The sequence below is a fragment of the Eurosta solidaginis genome, chromosome 2 (genome assembly GCF_040869045.1).
Source record: "Eurosta solidaginis isolate ZX-2024a chromosome 2, ASM4086904v1, whole genome shotgun sequence".
Lineage (NCBI taxonomy): Eukaryota > Metazoa > Arthropoda > Insecta > Diptera > Tephritidae > Eurosta > Eurosta solidaginis.
The window spans coordinates 302664376-302682397 of record NC_090320.1 but is presented as its reverse complement, the minus strand read 5'-3'; the positions used below and the strand labels follow the sequence as shown (position 1 = coordinate 302682397).

Below are 18022 nucleotides of genomic sequence, written 5' to 3'. Positions count from 1 at the left end.
AAACACTTCAAAATATTATCGATAAAGAAATTATCAAGATAAATTGTATCTCGTTTTTAACCGAAACGAAAAGCTTTCGTTAAAGTTAAAAACGTTAAGAAAAACGTGATACTTTGTGTTTGAATTGTGCTGGCAATGCTATAGCCATGGTGAAACCGTAAGGTGGTAACAGCGAGCGGACATACACAAACAAACTCCATGTAATTTGTTTGTGTAATTCGTTGGTGGTAATGTCAAAAATACTCTGAGAAATGTTCGCGCTGTCAAAATTCATGAGAGAAGTTGCAATCAGCTTGGCTAATGCTTTCACCTTTAATGACTACGCCATCAATCAGCTTTGCCAGCATAGTTTGAAATTAATAATCAACATAAACGATTTGATTTCGTTTTGATATGGCAGAAAACGAAACAAAATCATTTCGTTAAGTTGACGTTCTTAACGTTAATAAACGAAACGAAATGACTTTGTTTCGTTTATTAACGTTAAATATCGTAACGAAATGATATCGGTTCGTTGGTTAAGCATGCCTGGTAAACTATGTCAAGATTCAACTTCAGTAATGATATGGTGCAACAAAATACAAAAATAAAAGAAAATTTAAAAATGGGCGTGGCTCCGCCCTTTTTCATTTAATTTGTCTAGGATACTTTTAACGCCATAAGTCGAACAAAAAATAACCAATCCTTTTGAAATTTGGTAGGGGCATAGATTTTATGGCGTTAACTGTTTTCTGTGAAAATGGACGATATCGGTTGATGCCACGCCCAGTTTTTATACACAGTCGTCCGTCTGTCCTTCCGCATGGCCGTTAACACGATAACTTGAGCAAAGATCGATATATCTTTACTAAACTCAGTTCACGTACTTATCTGAACCCACTTTATCTTGGTACGGAAAATGAACGAAATCCAACTATGACCACGCCCACTTTTTCGATATCGAAAATTGCGAAAAATGAAAAAAATGCCATAATTCTATACCAAATACGAAAAAAGGGATGGAACATGGTAAGGTAATTGGATTGTTTTATTGACGCTAAATATAGCTTTAGAAAAAACTTTATAAAATGGTTGTGACACCTACCATATTAAGTAGAAGAAAATGAGAAAGTTCTGCAGGGCGAAATAAAAAACCCTTAAAATCTTGGCAGGTATTACATATATAAATAAATTAGCGGTATCCAACAGATGATGTTCTGGGTCACCTTGGTCCACATTTTGGTCGATATCTGGAAAACGCCTTCACATATACAACTACCACCACTCCCTTTTAAAACTCTCATTAATACCTTTAATTTGATACCCATATCGTACAAACTCATTCTAGAGTCACCCCTGGTCCACCTTTATGGCGATATTTCGAAAAGGCGAACACCTATAGAACGAAGGCCCACTCCCTTTTAAAAATACTCATTAACACCTTTCATTTGATACCCATATCGTACAAACAAAGTCTAGAGTCACCCCTGGTCCAGAAAGGCCCACTCCCTCTTAAAATACACATTAACTCCTTTCGTTTGATACCCATATTGCACAAACGAATTCTAGAGTCACCCCTGGCCCACCTTTATGGCGATATCTCGAAACGGCGTCCACCTATGGAACTAAGGATTACTCCCTTTTAAAATACTCATTAACACCTTTCATTTGATACCCATATCGTACAAACGCATTCTAGGGTCACACCTGGTCCATCTTTATGGCGATATCTCGAAAAGCCGTCCACCTATAGAACTAAGGCCCACTCCCTCTTAAAATACTCATTAACTCCTTTCGTTTGATACCCATATTGCACAAACGAATTCTAGAATCACCCCTGGTCCACCTTTATGGCGATATCTCGAAAAGGGGTCCACCTATATAACTAAGCCCCACGCCCTTTTAAAATAATCATTAACACCTTTCATTTGATACCCATATCATACAAACAAATTCTAAAGTCACCCCAGGTCCACCTTTATGGCGATATCTCGAAAAGGCGAACACCTATAAAACGAAGGCCCACTCCCTTTTAAAAATACTCATTAACACCTTTCATTTGATACCCATATCGTACAAACAAAGTTTAGAGTCACCCCTGGTCCACCTTTATTGTGATACCTCGAAAATGCGTCCACCTATAGAACTAAGGCCCACTCCCTCTTAAAATACTCATTAACTCCTTTCGTTTGATACCCATATTGCACAAACGAATTCTAGAGTCACCCCTGGCCCACCTTTATGGCGATATCTCGAAACGGCGTCCACCTATAGAACTAAGGCCCACTCCCTTTTAAAATACTCATTAACACCTTTCGTTTGATTCCCATATTGTGCAAACAAATTCTAGGGTCACCCCTGGTCCACCTTTATGGCGATATCTCGAAACGGCGTCCACCTATGGAACTAAGGATCACTCCCTTTTAAAATGCTCATTAACACCTTTCATTTGATACCCATATCGTACAAACGCATTCTAGAGTCACCCCTGGTCCATCTTTACGGCGATATCTCGAAAAGGCATCCATCTATAGAACTTAGGTCCACGCCCTTTTAAAATGCTCATTAATACCTTTCATTTGATACCCATATCGTACAAACGCATTCTAGAGTCAACCCTGGTCCACCTTTATAGCTATATCCCTAAATGGCGTCCACCTATAGAACTATGGCCCACTCCCTCATAAAATACTCTTTAATGCCTTTCATTTGATACACATGTCATACAAACACATTCCAGGGTTTCCCTCGTTTCATTTTCCTACATGGTTATTTTCCCTTATGTTGTCACCATAGCTCTCAACTGAGTATGTAATGTTCGGTTACACCCGAACTTAACCATCCTTACTTGTTATTACTAATAATGACTTCAACTTATATCTACAGCTAATAAAGAATTAAGTAACACTTGCAATTGTATGTACGATAAGGTTGCAAACAAAACTTAATCGAAACAAAATAATAGATAATTAAAATAATCGTATTGCATTCCCTTGAAGTCAAATGAAAAGAACCTTTTACTTAATTATCAATGTTGCCTAATGTTAAGCATACGCTGCAGGAAAAAACGCAAGCTGCAGATTCAATATAAACTGGTTCATAATAGCTTTTCTCCAGTTAGAGCTTTATTCGCCATTTAGGCATCTGAAAGGATTTAACGTTAAATCTTGCAAGTTTTATGACGTAAAATTAAATCTCGAAACGCAGAACATTTAAACTTAATCTTCATTAAATATTCAATCATTAAAGTATTTAAGGTATGTTTACCTACAATTCATATCCCAAACGTGAGTAAAATAATAAAATTTTCAAAACAGAACATTCAGATATTTGTTTGCTTTGGGGAAATGTATGTATCTGTATTTAATTAACGAGACATGCTCAAATTGTTTGATACAATTATTGATATACACAATATTGAACAGCGGAAGTACTGCTTGTAAAAGCAATGCTTTAGACCCAATGTTACTAAGCTCTTAGAGCGCGCCTATAATTATTCCACACAATTACGATTAAAAAGCATATAGAATTAGTAAGTACTTAAATGGTGAATAAAGGAATAGCAACATAAAGGCAACACTAAGAGACCAATTTCAAAGCGTGCAGCGGGGCATTCATATGGCTGAGTGCCATTTGCCTTTACACTAGTATAAAGTATGAATGTTGGAGATCTCGAGTTCAGTACTCAGCTCCCGAAAAGCTAGCTGATGAACAAGTGAAATTCAGAAATATGTCCTAGTAACCATCGCCGTTTGTAAAATTTTGTAATTTTTCTCTAATATCAATAACGAACATGTATGTATTGTAAGGAATTTACTGCAAATACTCTTATTTGCAACCTTCTGCTAAGTTCGAATCACTAAACTGTTGAATAAATAACTCCAGTATTGAATAATGGAAAAATGGCATTTATTAAAGTACTTCACAATAACACTTATACTTTGCAACTAGCTTGCTTAATAACCAAACTGACTGATAGCTTAAATGAAACTGCTTGTAACGCCTCTACCGCTGGTGCTTTTATACTCTGTGATTCCTCATGGCATCTTCTAGGCGCTTCCAGAATTTACTTAGTTACCGCCATATAATTATAACTCCAGATGCACATATATAGCTTCTCATATGCGTGTATTTGTGAGCGACACTTCCACAATTACAATTGCATACTTTTGGGATCATCTCAGATAAGATATCTGCATGTGTTTGTCCATCTCTTCTCTGCTGCGTGTACGTACATATGTGTAGACATAATGATTGATTCGTTAATGTAGATACAAGTGACTGTCTGCTTTATTGTTGTTGTGACTTCATTTAAGCTGGAGACATTGGTGCTTTATCGGTAACCGTATCGGTAACCTTTTAACAGCTGATTCGACCAACCTTATGAGAACCAATGCAATTGATTATTGGTGCCGCTAAGGTCGTAACCGTATCGTAGCCAACCAATTGGGTTTTGGTTTACCGTCGTAACGATAAACAGCTGATTACGTTAGGGATACGGATACAGCGATACGACATACGGCACCAATGACTCCGGCTTTACTTAGCATCAGACTAGGGATGTGAGTATCACTTAGTGTCACTCATATTCGTCACAGTATGTATATAATTCGAAAATTAAAATTTTTTTTGTGGCTGAAAAATTTCACAAAAGTTGAAAATGTAGAGATATGCTATAAAACCAAACAATCTATTGCTACTTCTATGCCATATAGTATTTAAAAAAACCAATTATCCTAAGTTCGACTCCCTCTGTGTAGGAATCAATCTGCCTATCAGTGGGGAAAATCCACGGAGACAGCTATTCATAGCCCCCCGCGCTTTTAATGATATCTCAGGGGATTAAATAACACAGTACATCAAGCTTCAAGCAAGTTATGATTGGCATTTGGAGAGGGTACTTCTTCTCTCTTGTGGACCCTATTCATAGATGAACTCCTTCAGTTACTGAGAGCCAAACAGTGTCCAATAGCTTACAACAAGCCCTGCCAATCATCAAATGAATGTCTATCAATCCCAACAAAACTGTTCTAGTGCCTTATACCCGGAGGAGAAAACTGAGAACTGTGCCTAGCGAACTGAAATGTGTCTAGCGAAACGTCAAAAATATGCACTTTTTTAAAAATGTCTTTCGAAAGAATTAAATTCAATCAAAATCATACCAGGATAAACCCGTAAGAAAGTGGATTTTAGGTTTTTTGGGTAATATTTTTATTAATCCATCTAACGTTCATTAAGTAGTTAAGTTTAAGTTTCAATATTTAATCAGCTCAAATCCAGATGTTTATCCACCTTTTAATCGGTTTGTTCATGATGCAATAAAACCAGACAGGTGAAGTCAATATTACAAAATGGAGTCACATTTGACAATACTCACCCTAATAAGTTCAAGTGTTGCTTCTACATACATTTTTCCTGCTCTCATGCCATTCTGGGGTATGAATTAACGTACAGGAAAATAACGCCTGCGGGCTGTAATTCGCTTCGGGCGGGAGCTATATTTCATTTTTATTTATGAAATGGAGCCAGGTGGCACTATTTCCATTTTCCAGGCGTTCATTCCGCGGCCATTATTTCATTGCACCAGAATTAGGAAATGACAAATGTTTGTTCAGTGGGACTGAGTGGGTGGATCTTCAGAGTATCACATTGTCCACAACTAAAAAACATGGACACAGACCGTCGACATCTATGAAATGACTGACAATTTGGAACAATATCATGAAGGTGCTAATGAGAATCTGGGAGGCCTAGAATACGAAAACTCGGAATTGAGGTGTACAGATATAAAAAGCGGAAGATACGAAAACTCGGAATTGAGGTGTACAAATATAAAGCGGAAGAGATTTTAGAGCAACAATGCTTCATTATTCTGACTTTATCTATCCATCGGCTCTCATCTCTCCTCCTCTCCCCACCGCGTTTTCCATCGTAATATTATTCTTGCTCTTCCTGTTAACCTCTTATTTCTACTTTTTGTCAAACTTCCTCCTTTTCCCTTTACTCTTCCGATTTCTTTACATTTCCTTCCCCTGCTGTACTAAAGTAGAAAAAAGTACCGAGGTAGTACTAAATTTTCCTTCCTGATATTTTAAAATTCATACATACATAAGCCATAGTCTTACAATATTTTAGCCATAACTCAAGCTATGAATTGTTGTATTTAACACAAATTAGCAATGCAAATTTATAGACACAATTAAGATAATTGAAGAATTTTGTTGTTTTTTTTCACTTTTCTGCTATAATACTACTTTTTTTAAGTTCCCTTTTAACATTTCCTGTTTACTTATTATTGTTGGTATCACAAACTTTTTTCATTATTTTTATTATATTCATTATTATTATTAAACAATTATCTTTAAGTCCAACAACACACAATTTGTATAAACACACAATTAAAAGTAAATTAATCCCAAACTAAATATTTACTTGTCAAAGCAAAGACAAATCAAGCGCGACCGAAAATAAAAAGCGCAGTCTAAACACGAACTCGTTTAGCAAGTACCCGCTGCAACATCAAACTGCCGCGTGCTAAAAAGGAAACGAACCGTCTTACCTGGTAACCGTTTCGCCAAAACTACGGAAGCGAATCCAACACCGAATTGCTCAAAACCAGATGATTTCTACCACCTAAAACAAACAAAAATTAACAAAACAAAAAAAACAAGTAAGGAAGTCTAAGTTCGGGTGAAATCGCACATTACATACCCAGCTGTACACTTGAAATGCTGCTGTTTCTTTTGTGTGCTTAATCATGCGCGGTTCCAGGGGGGGGCGCACTTTTTTTGTATTGACTGTATTGAAGTATATAATACAAATATACATAGTAGTTTCTTATCACAAAACGCATTTTTACTAATTTTTAATTTTTCTTGCAATACAAACAAACCCTCCCCCCCCTGGAACCGCACATGGTTTAATAGTGTTACAAAGCTGCGCAAAATACATATACATATGGTTCTATTCTGAACTAATTTTTCATCGAATTATGGCTCCCGAAACATAGAAAATTGCGGAGTCATAAAGGGGCGGTGCCACGAACATTTTTTTAAATTTGAAGTTTTTCCTATTTATTGTTATAAATCCACTTTGGAAATAAAATACCATCGATATAAAGCGCCTTTTTGCAAAGATATAGCTTATTTCATTCGTCCACGACCCTTTTAAAAATCTTTTATATAAAAGTGGGCGTGGTCCTTAACCGATTTCGTTAATTTTTCTTCAAAGCATTCCATATAATAAAGGCAACCTCTTTGCCGAATTTTGTTACGATAAGTTTAACGATTTTTGATTTATGATTAATAATAATTGTAAAATTTATTTTATCACAAGTGGGCGGTGCTACGCCCATTTTAAAAAAATTTTCAAAATTTTTATCATGCGTCTCAATATCAGACCACACGTCAAATTTCAACATTCTAGGTGTATTATTTACTAAATAATCAGGTTTTTTGTGTTTTCCAAAATGTTATATACATATATAAAAAGTGGGCGTGGTTATCATCCGATTTCGCTCATTTCCAATACCAATCTATTCTGGGTCCAGATAAGTCGCGTACCAAATTTGGTGATGACATCTCAATATTTACTCAAGTTATCGTGTTAACGGACATACGGACGGACGGACATATGTAGCTCAATCAAATTTTTTTCGATACTGATGATTTTGATATATGGAAGTCTATATCTATCGCGATTCCTTTATACCTGTACAACCAACCGTTATCCAATCAAAGTTATAATACCATGTGTACAAGTACAGCTGGGTATAAAAATTAAATAAAACCCAAAACTCGGAAGCGTAAAAGCCTAGCATTTTCAGCACTTCCAGCACATTTGTTGATGCAAAAAATATTGCCAGGTCGAAGTAGCAAATTGCTTACAAAGAAAATATAAAAAAAAAATGTTTATTAAAATAATTCGTAAGTAAACACAAAACATACAAAAATAATAAAAAACGTAATGAAAATCAGAAGTGTTATATACACTTCTGTATATGTTTCTTCATTGTTGTTGTTTTATTTCTTATATTGGTGCGTTGATTTGTCAAGAATACAACGGCTAATAAGTCAGCATAAAAATAAAAAAACAAATATTAATAAGCCAACAACCTTCAATAAGCAAGGCAACTATGGAATTTCAAAATGATTTTAATTTAAATAAGAATATATGTACTTATAATTTATATATGTACATGCATATATAGTGTATATAAATATTAGGGCGGGTCGATTTAAAAATCGCTCATTGCTCTGTGAAAATCGTATTCTAGGGATCAAAATAAGAAACTTTGCCGAAGGAACTATACCTCTAAAACGAATTCTGATGTCCCCCCCTTTGGGTCGAACTTTTGGGTAGGGACAATTTCAATTCTACCTCCTGTGTGTTGTGGTGGCTTAAAAAAAACAAGACAAGCAATTTTAGGATCTGCAATTGTGTCACAGTGATACCTTCATTTTTTAAAACGGTTGAATAAAAAACCCACACAACTATATTTACGACATGCAAATGCATTACAGTGATGCGTTTGTTTTAAAAGGGGGTTGTATAACTAATTTCTAATAATTTTTTTTTATTTATTTTCTATTACTAAGTTAAATTCATTTTTTCATGTACATATGTTCTGACTAAATGAATTTCTAAAGAGAAAAATAATCTCCAAAAAGAAAAAACATAGGCATTTCAAAGTGGGATTTTTCAAAATTTGCCCCTACGACCCAAAGGGGGGACATCAGAATTCGTTTTAGAGGTACGCTTCCTTCGACAAAGTTTCTTATTTTGATCCCTAGATTGATTTTCACTGAGCAATGAGCGATTTTTTTGCCTCCCCACAAATCGACCCGGCCTAATAAATATACTTGTTGTACATACATACATATGTAGGCAATACAAAAGGTTAATTGATATAAATACACAATGCAAAATGATGCATTGCCAAAAAAGCAAATTATATAAAACTTTGACGGATTCGTTAAAATAAAGAAAATCCCACCGTTTCTAAAGATAATGCAGAATTTACAAAAAACGTTGAGAATGTAAAGAATGTTAATGGTAAATATGAACTTGGAGAATTATGCATATTAATATATAGATAAAAAAATATGCACGTAGAGGCTTTAGGGTGGTTCAAAAAAATGATGTTGGGGTTTTCAAACGTTCTTTTCTGAGTTTCTTTATTTTAATTGTTGCACCTTTATCTTAGAGGCTGATGAGCCCGAAAACTATCTCAAAATTAATCAAAGAACTGCCGAAATTCTCACGCAATAGTTCAGAAATCGTCCCGAAATCAACCCCGAAGCAGATCCGAAATTTCTCCTAAATTTTATGATAATTTCTAGAAATATTTAAAAATATTTCCAAAATGATTCCGGAATATTTCCGCATATATCCCGCAACAGTCCTGAAATGATTCCAAAATCATCCCGATATTATCACAAATAAAATCCGAAATGGTGCGAAATAATTTTTGGATTATCTTCAAAATAAGTCCAAAATGATGCCTCAATCGATTCCAGCACAGAATTAAGTTTGGGAAACGACCGTGCAGCTTTGTCTGTCCTTGTGAAATAACGTTGAGTATCAACATCAGCACCATACGGGTAGGGAAGGATTTCTTCTACATATTCAAAGCCGAAAGGGGATTCAATGCTGGACAGGTTCATTCTAGCAGCAGATCTTAACGGCATAGGTCTATCTCGCTAAAACAGCGTATACTTGCTTGCGCATGCATTGACCTTAATACAAAATGGGTATTGTAGTAAACTAGGACAACACTAAGTACTTGTTATGATCATAAAGATCGGGACATTGGGACCTTAGCAGCTATGTCACGGTTGGCGAGTATAAATTCGAAACTTTGAGGGACACCGTTTATCTGGTTACATGTAAAATCAGCGAAAACAATGTCAGGCCACGAATCCAACGAAATTTTAACCTTAACAACGAGTGCTACCTTGAACTGAATAGGCAATTGAAAAGTATGTATGTATAAGTCTCTCATGATATCTGCCCTGTTATATGGCTGAGAACAAACTCATAAAATAAACCAGGCATGCTTAACCAATGAACCGATATCATTTCGTTACGATAATCAACGTTAATAAACGAAACAAAGTCATTTCATTTCGTTTATTAACGTTGATTTTCGTAACGAAATGATATCGGTTCGTTGGTTAAGCATGCCTGAAATAAACTGCCTATGTGGAAACGTTGCCTCCCAGTGTATCACCGATGGACACAAAAAAAGTTGCTGAGTTGAACATCCTCTAACTCGGCCGCCGTTTCGAAAACACCCTGTCTCAGAATTAGTTTCAAAAACGCCCTTTTTGAGCATAAATTCAATATATTTTGGCAATGGTGTGGAGCGTTTATAAAAAAGTCCTGAGATAGGGCATTCTTCAATCGAATTCTGGGAAAACCCCATTTTTGAAACAAATTCTGAAATAGGGTATTTTTGGAAGATATTCTCAGACAGGGTGTTTTGAACTGGCAGCCAAGATAGGGTGATATTCCACTCAGCCGTTGATTTACCATCAAAAACTATAGGTGGCACCCATATTTATGTTTGGGTATGTTAATCCAGTTAGAGTAATAATTTATACCCTTGAAAAATTTTCTTCTAATAAAAAAAAAATTTTTCAATCATTTGATGTTGCTATGCCCGGGGAGGGAACCCAGGATATTCGGTGTGGTAGGCGGAGCACGCTACCATCACACCACGGCGGCAGTCAACAGATTAAAATCATAACTAAACGCTATTGTTTTTTTAAGCATAACTAATGTTTTTTTTTTCGTTTTTTCATAGGTAAATCCAAAGTCTGCAGGACTATGGAATTCTGAGTTGGTTAGCGGACTTAAACTCTTTAAAGGACACTCCACGAAGGCCTTGGGGAGTGTTATCGAGTTGATGGTCCTTTGCCGATGCAGATCCGGTACATTCCGGTACCAAGCCCGACCATCTCGGGAACGATTTGTTATGACCACATGCAACCTTCTAGACCATACCTCGCTCCCACCCCCTAGATCCATGAGGAGTTCGGGGTCGCCAGAGCCTCGGCTGTTAATGAAACAGGATTCGCCACGGATAGGTGAGGTTGACAATTGGATTGGGAGAAGCTATATATTGCGCTGGCAACCTGAAAAGGTTGCGCTACACAACCCCTTGAACCTGGTATTTTAGCCTCTTACTACAGGCATACCTACCGCGGGTATATTCTAACCCCCTGACCCGCTGGGGCCCCAACTGTATATATCTTTCTGTTCCTTGTTTATGCATTGGAATATTAGCATTATCTAGTGTTGGCTCATTATAATCTAAGAATTGTACCAAGTGATCGTATGGAATATTTCTTGTGAATGCGTGTTCGATAGTAAATATCTGAAGCATTAAAATGGATATTACATTTTTTGTAAACTCTGAATTTAATTAGATCAAGTATTTTTTCTCGATAGTATAACATTTTTTTGATAACTCTATCACGTATGGCTTTTCTATCATCAAATAACATTGTTAATAAAATGTTTTCTGGATGAGCGTAATATGAATTATTTTGGATTACACCATCTACAATATTAAGTAGGTATCGTGGTCAACGAATAAACTTTGATAAATGTACACTGCCGTATACAAAAGATTTATAGTATTTTACATTGAAATACATTGGCACATAAATTCTAATAATATAAACTGCTAGAGTTTTCAAATTTTCCGATGGTGTATTAGTTGTTGTATATAGACGTAATACCATGCTTGCTTTGGTTAGCCATCGAGAATGTACAGTTGTTAACATTTGTTTCCAAACGTGGTATAGAAAAATAGCGTAAAGGTGTTATGGCTGTTATAGCAGAAAGTCGTGAAAAACAACCACGAATGGAGAGCAAAAAAGATTTTAAAAAATAATAACATAACATTACTTTTATTTTGAAAAATACGTTAAAATGGTCATTTCTAAGTAAAAAAAAAATAATTTTTTAAATAAATTACATTAAAATTATAAAAATTAGATTCTGAAATGTACGTAAAATACCTTTAAAGTAAGCCCGATATGATATTTTTCCTATAATTCTATCAGAAGCTATGAAGATTTTTTGGCCAAACTCTACATTCATATGGCAAAATATCTATTTTGCAAAAATTGGGACCTCGAAATCGGACTTAGAGCTATGGTGTCTTCAGCAATTTTTCTTAGGATCATCTATAGATTACGTTTTTGCTATACTCCTGATGAAAAAAAAATTTGTCCCGCTCTAACATACACATAAATAACTCCACTTTTCAATAATGCAAAATGGCCTTTATTAAAGTACAATAACACTACTATTGCCCGACAGATAGCGTACTTAATTCAAAACTGATTCTCGCGCCTCTACTGTTGCTGCTTTTATACTGTGTGTTTTCCTCTTTGCATCTTCTAGGCGCTTACAGAATTTACCTAGTTACTGGTATATAATTATAACTACTCTCTTCACTTCCCCAATTACAATTGCATACTTTTGGGAGCATCTCAGATAAGATATCTGCATGTGTTTGTGCGTTGCTTCTCCGCTGCGTGTACGTACATATGTGTAGACATAATGATTGATTCGTTTATGTAGATACATAATGATTGATTTATGGATATGCATACAAGTCACTCTTAGCATCGGCTTAGAGATGACAGTACCCCTTAGTGTTGCTAATATTCGTAACAGTATTATATGCATATTCACATGATAATATTCCATACTCATTCATTTTTTTTAAGTTGAAATTACATATGATGTTGACTGTGGCGCACAAAAAATTTCCTTTGCTGCAGGACAAGTAAAGTAAACACAACTTTTATGAATCACATTTCGATTATGAAAAAGTCTCATGCACCACCGATTGCGCTAGACAGGCATAAAAGTTCTGTTCAGTTTATTCATAGATCTACTGACTGCATTTCCATATGCTCTTTGTAGGTACAACAGATTCGACTTACATGGGTTCTGTAATAACTCTGTAATGCCTAGTTGAGTCTAAGACGTCCAAAAAGGAGATTAGTTCACTCAAGCTATTCGACGAAACAAACGGAATTTACACATAAAAACATAAGAATAAAAAGAATTCCTAAAGGGAAGTTCCATGGTCACAATTAGTATTTCATCTTTTTTGAGCGATTTTGGTAAAACCATCCGGGGATTTCTGGTTCTGAAAGATAAGTTGAAACGATTAACATTCAAATTATAAGAAGTTTTATGATATAAGTTTTGGGACATACAAAGACGCTATTCAAGATGGGAACCCAATAGCGTAAAAGTAAGTAATTTTTCTTAAATGGTCTTATTGCTCCAATGTAAAATATAAGAGTCACGGGTTGTATATCATTTGACACGGGTGGGACATATTGAAAGAAGAAGAAGAATTTATTAACAGTAAATGAAGTATTCCAAAGGTTCAGAGTATGGTGCACGTCAGGAATCTTTTCATGGGCTAAATAAATTTAAGTTAAGGAAAGTTATAAGAATTTTCACTTTCATTTTTACATTTCAGATACAAGGTTCATGTCCCCATGAAACCTACTTCATAGATGACGTATTTTGATTAAAATTTCTACTGAACGTAATTATTTGATGTGTCTATTAGGATTATAAGGCCAACTTTTTTCTCACAACTGTTTCTGCTGACTTGTCACTGGTGGGACATACTTCATTGTTGAATAATTCCTCAACAATATAAGCCAAAAATTAGTTTTTGCACAAAGTTAAACCAGGTTTCTAAAACTTTGTAATAAAAAAGAACTTACGCAAATTTTAAAAGAACAATTTTTAACTTTTCTTGTCACGGGTGGGAGAAAGTCAATACTGTTCAAAAAATCTAATAATAAGAATGCAGGGGTTATTTAAATCAGCTTGAATAAAGATAGATGACGGTAGTTATTTTTCCTATTGGTGCCTCGATGGGTAAATGACAAGTTGTTTGACAGCTGTTTCAAAACAATCCATTTCAACCTACATATTTAAAACAGATGAATCTTTATTTTAAGAAGTTAATAAAAATTAAAGTTTAAATTTGATATTTTTGAGTTGACTGAAGGTTTTTACAACATTTTCAATGCTATTTGTAGTCTTTACCAAGCCCTCTCTAGTTGAGTGTAACCAATATTTAATAGAGTATATACATATTAGTGGGTATTCGATTGGGAAGTATGGGTAGTATGCATAACTTCAAAATTTCAGATTTTTGACATAACTTTCTGTTGATCTAGGTGTGTGACATGATTACCAACAAATTAATAGTCCCATTAAAAAAAGTAAAAAAAAAACGATGACGCCTTATAAGAGTTTTGTTTGACCGGTCTTATTATGGCATCATTAAAAAAATTTATATGATGATAATATCCACTTTTAAATAATTCTTTGTTTTCAAGCAAAAGGTGTGTCCTAGCAAAAGGCTCGCCTTATTGATGTTAAAGCAATCGTGTTTAAAGTATTGTGAATGAAAATGACTATGACAATAATGGCATATGCGAAGATCTTGGAAATGGAATTCGAGATAAATAAATGCTAACTAATTAACACCACCTGCCGGAAAGAAAGGGCTCCAAATATTAAGATTTTCGAAGAGGAACCTCTGTACTCAATTTAACCCAGATATCCCGAGCATATAGTAGTATTACACCTGTTATTTTCAAGATATTTCGTAAACAGTAATTTAAACTAAGTAACCAACCTGTCGCTGTGCTACTGTACAAAACAGGCATCATAGTTGGATTTGAAAAAAGTTTCTGTTGCAATTCCTTGATTGCCTTTTTTAAAATCAAAAATGCGAGTTTTGTGAAATTGTCAAAAGTGTGAAGATGTCGCGTAATATTTAAGAAAAAAATATTAAGCCCATTTTGTTTTGTTCTGTTTTTTGTATATTTTTATTAAAAATAGTTGTAGAAATTGAGGTACACCAGTAGTGGAAGTGTAAAACTCAATTATATGTAATTTTGTTGATTTATTTGCTGGCGTATTACATGTAGTACGCTCGGCACTTGAGTACAAAAAAATAAAAAAATAAACAACACATTTTTTTTTAGTTTTTAAATTTAAATGAAATAATAAGTACTCTAGTAGAATAAACACGATTTTTCCTCTATAATCAAAAATTACTACTTTTCCCTTGTGTATGTGCCTAGTGCACTACATGTAGTAGTACACCCTACAAAATCGTTTCAAAAATATTTTTTTTTAATTTATCTTAATTTTTGTAATATTTTATGTTAAAAGAACGGTACTAATAAAAATTGTGGAAATTGCTTCACCAGGAGGTCCGTCGGAATATCTGGGTTAAAGCCAATCGGTTCCCCTTACTAAATCTCAAGATAATCGCCCCATAAATAAGATTGAGTGCAATATGTCGGGCCATGGTCCACTCTCCGGAAAGAAAAGTTTCTCAAATATTAACTTGGTCAATGAAGCACCGCTGTAGCGAATTTCAAGCAAATCGCACTATACACATACTTTTTGGAAGAGATCGTCGAAGTTTCTCAAATAATAAACTAGTCAAGGAAGTAGTGGAGGAAGTTACCCTGTACAAAATTTTAAGAGGTCGCTCCATAAATTATTATTTTTTTTAAATAGGTCGGCATTTTATTCGCTCTCCGGAAAAAATGAAAACGGACCAAATTGTGAATCTAATGCATCATCAAATGCGATCAAACACACATAAAATTTCATCGAAATCCGTCCAGTCGTTTACGAGGAGTTCAGTCACAAGCACATATACAGAAAAAAGTATATAAATAAAGATTTTTATCGACTAAGTTTTATGCCTTCTCGCCCAGCATAGCTAATATCGAGCACTTTGCCGCCAGCCTTAACTGATTCGAGTCATAGGCAAGGTTTTTCAGCACTAGTTTAAACTTCAGTTAAAGTTGAAGAGAGTTTAACATTGTGAATCAACTAAGGCAAGGTGCACACGAGGCTACACGTCATAGACGCTGCAGGCGAAATTTGTGCACGTTGATGCCGAATACATGTATTTGAATGGAGAGCTGCATACGAGGCGTCAGCTGCATGAAAGCGACAAAGCATGAAATTTTCGTGTAGCTAAGCGTACAGCAATGTTGGTCGCTGAGCGTACGTACGCTTGAAAAAAAGGAAGAACAAGATGTTTGTTTACATTTTTTGTATGCAAATTTGTGTAATTAGTTAAAAAATGTTACTTTAGTTAATAAAAGGGCGTGAAAGGTATATTACTTATGCGAAAAAGAGTATTAAACACCACAACAGCTTGGTTAGACATTGTTGAAGCGTTTAAAAGGCTAAAAAGTGTTGGAAAATAGAAATCACCCTTTTATCTAGTCCGCGGTGGTTTAAAATTACCTTTCATAATTTACAAAGGCACGAGGATGCAAACAACGTTTAATACCTATTTTCCTTTGGTTTGGGGGACGGATATAGCTGAAGAAATTTAATTTTTTATTTTTTTCAATAATTGTTTGCTTTTTGTAGCGACGCTCGAAAGTAGCTTCGTGTGCAGATCTTGAAGCGTAGAGAAATTGTAGCTATATGAAATATCTTGTACGGGTCTATGACGCGTAGCCTCGTGTGCACCTTGCCTAAGTGTTATATCTTCTGCATAGACGTCAAAATTCCAAAGTGATTGGATCACTTGATTTGTAATTGACTATCGCTGTCTCATTCTGTATATCTTTCTATCACCCGCTGAAGATAGTCGGCCCTATGCGCCGCCATATTGAACACCCTGTCAAAACGCTAAAAAAGTAGCCATATTGAACATCCTGTCAGGCAGTTGACAGATAAGATATCACACTTAGTTTGATTCACAATGGAGTTTAACTTTGCCACTTTGTTCGATAACATCAAATTTTGCTGCTCATATCAGCCTTTGCGGCCTAAGTGGCAGGCTTAACCTCTAGTCAAATTCAACTGGAGTTAAGGCTCGCACTGAAAAACCGGGCCATAGAAGCAAAAGAAGTAAAATTTCCAGAAACCGATGAAATTTGGAAAAAAACGCTAACAGCCCATTTCTAAACGAAAATTCCGTGCGAGTTTTTTCCCTTCTCCCATTCCTCGTATTCTAAATAAAAATTCCTTGTGAGTTTTTTCACTTCTCCCTTTCTTCCTATTCTGAACAATGTTCGAAAAAGAGGAAACCGGTTATGGGAGAAAAGTAGGTATTATGAATGTGACGGAGAGGGAGATTTCTTTGCCATTTCATAGGAGTTTTTTCACTAGTTAAATTAAAGGGAATGCATCAAAATAGTTAAAGGAAATTCGTTCTTTTAAGAAAGAACACTTATTTGTAAAAATTTGTGCTAAAATATGTATTTACATTCTACCACAATATTCTCACTGTTAATACAACAACAACAACAACCACACTATTCTTTATTTTAAGTCGAAAAGTATATCATAAGCAACGGAAGAGCTCTTTGTATATTTGATGCAGCCATCCAGAAATTGCGCAAGGATTTTTTAAGAAGGCTTAAGGCCAGATTTTGGCATATGGCGAAAGGCGAACTCAACTCGACGTGGCCGCCAGAAAATTGCTTTGCAGAATGAAAGCAGGCAACTCCTCTGTTGATGTTGCTGTGGCATCAATTCATTACTCATTTCAGTGAATACCACATGAAATGCAATAATGTGCATTGTTTATACGTTATTTCTTAATTTCAAACAAATTCGCAACAATAATTAAAATTTTCAATTTTTTAAACAAAATAAGAAATGCTCAAGGAAATTTCAATTGACAAAACAGCTGACTTCGAAAATTCAAAATTCCTATTCCCCAATTTTTCTTCTCCCTAGGAGAAAAGAATTGGAGGAATTTTTCCGCGGGAATAGAAAAATCCGCGAGAACAAAATTCCGCGAGAATATTTAGAATTGGTCTGTAAATAAAAATAAACGTTTGTTTTTGCCTTAACTTTTTTTTTGCGTTGTGCTACAATGCAGTACATTGTAAGCTAATAGCGCTGATAACAAAATACAATCATCATACGATTTTATTTAATAACAAAAATTAATTAAAAATGGACCCTAATGAACATAAAACAAGCACGTGTTATC

At 35.1% G+C, this 18022-nt stretch overlaps 1 protein-coding gene across 8 annotated transcripts in view; it reads right to left on the bottom strand.

The window, feature by feature from the left end:
* The window catches only part of LOC137241331 (ATP-binding cassette sub-family G member 1), a 103884-nt gene that overhangs the window by 41742 nt on the left and 44120 nt on the right, over positions 1–18022 (bottom strand). For 2 of the 8 annotated variants that reach the window (XM_067768813.1, XM_067768811.1), the window contains exon 2: positions 6539–6612. The exons of 4 other annotated variants lie outside the window; for them this stretch is intronic. The gene's annotated coding sequence lies outside the window, so the exon portion shown is untranslated. Of the gene's footprint in view, positions 1–6104; positions 6364–6411; positions 6613–18022 lie in introns of those variants that run through there. 2 more of the 8 variants (XM_067768812.1, XM_067768816.1) reach the window with 2 other exon arrangements.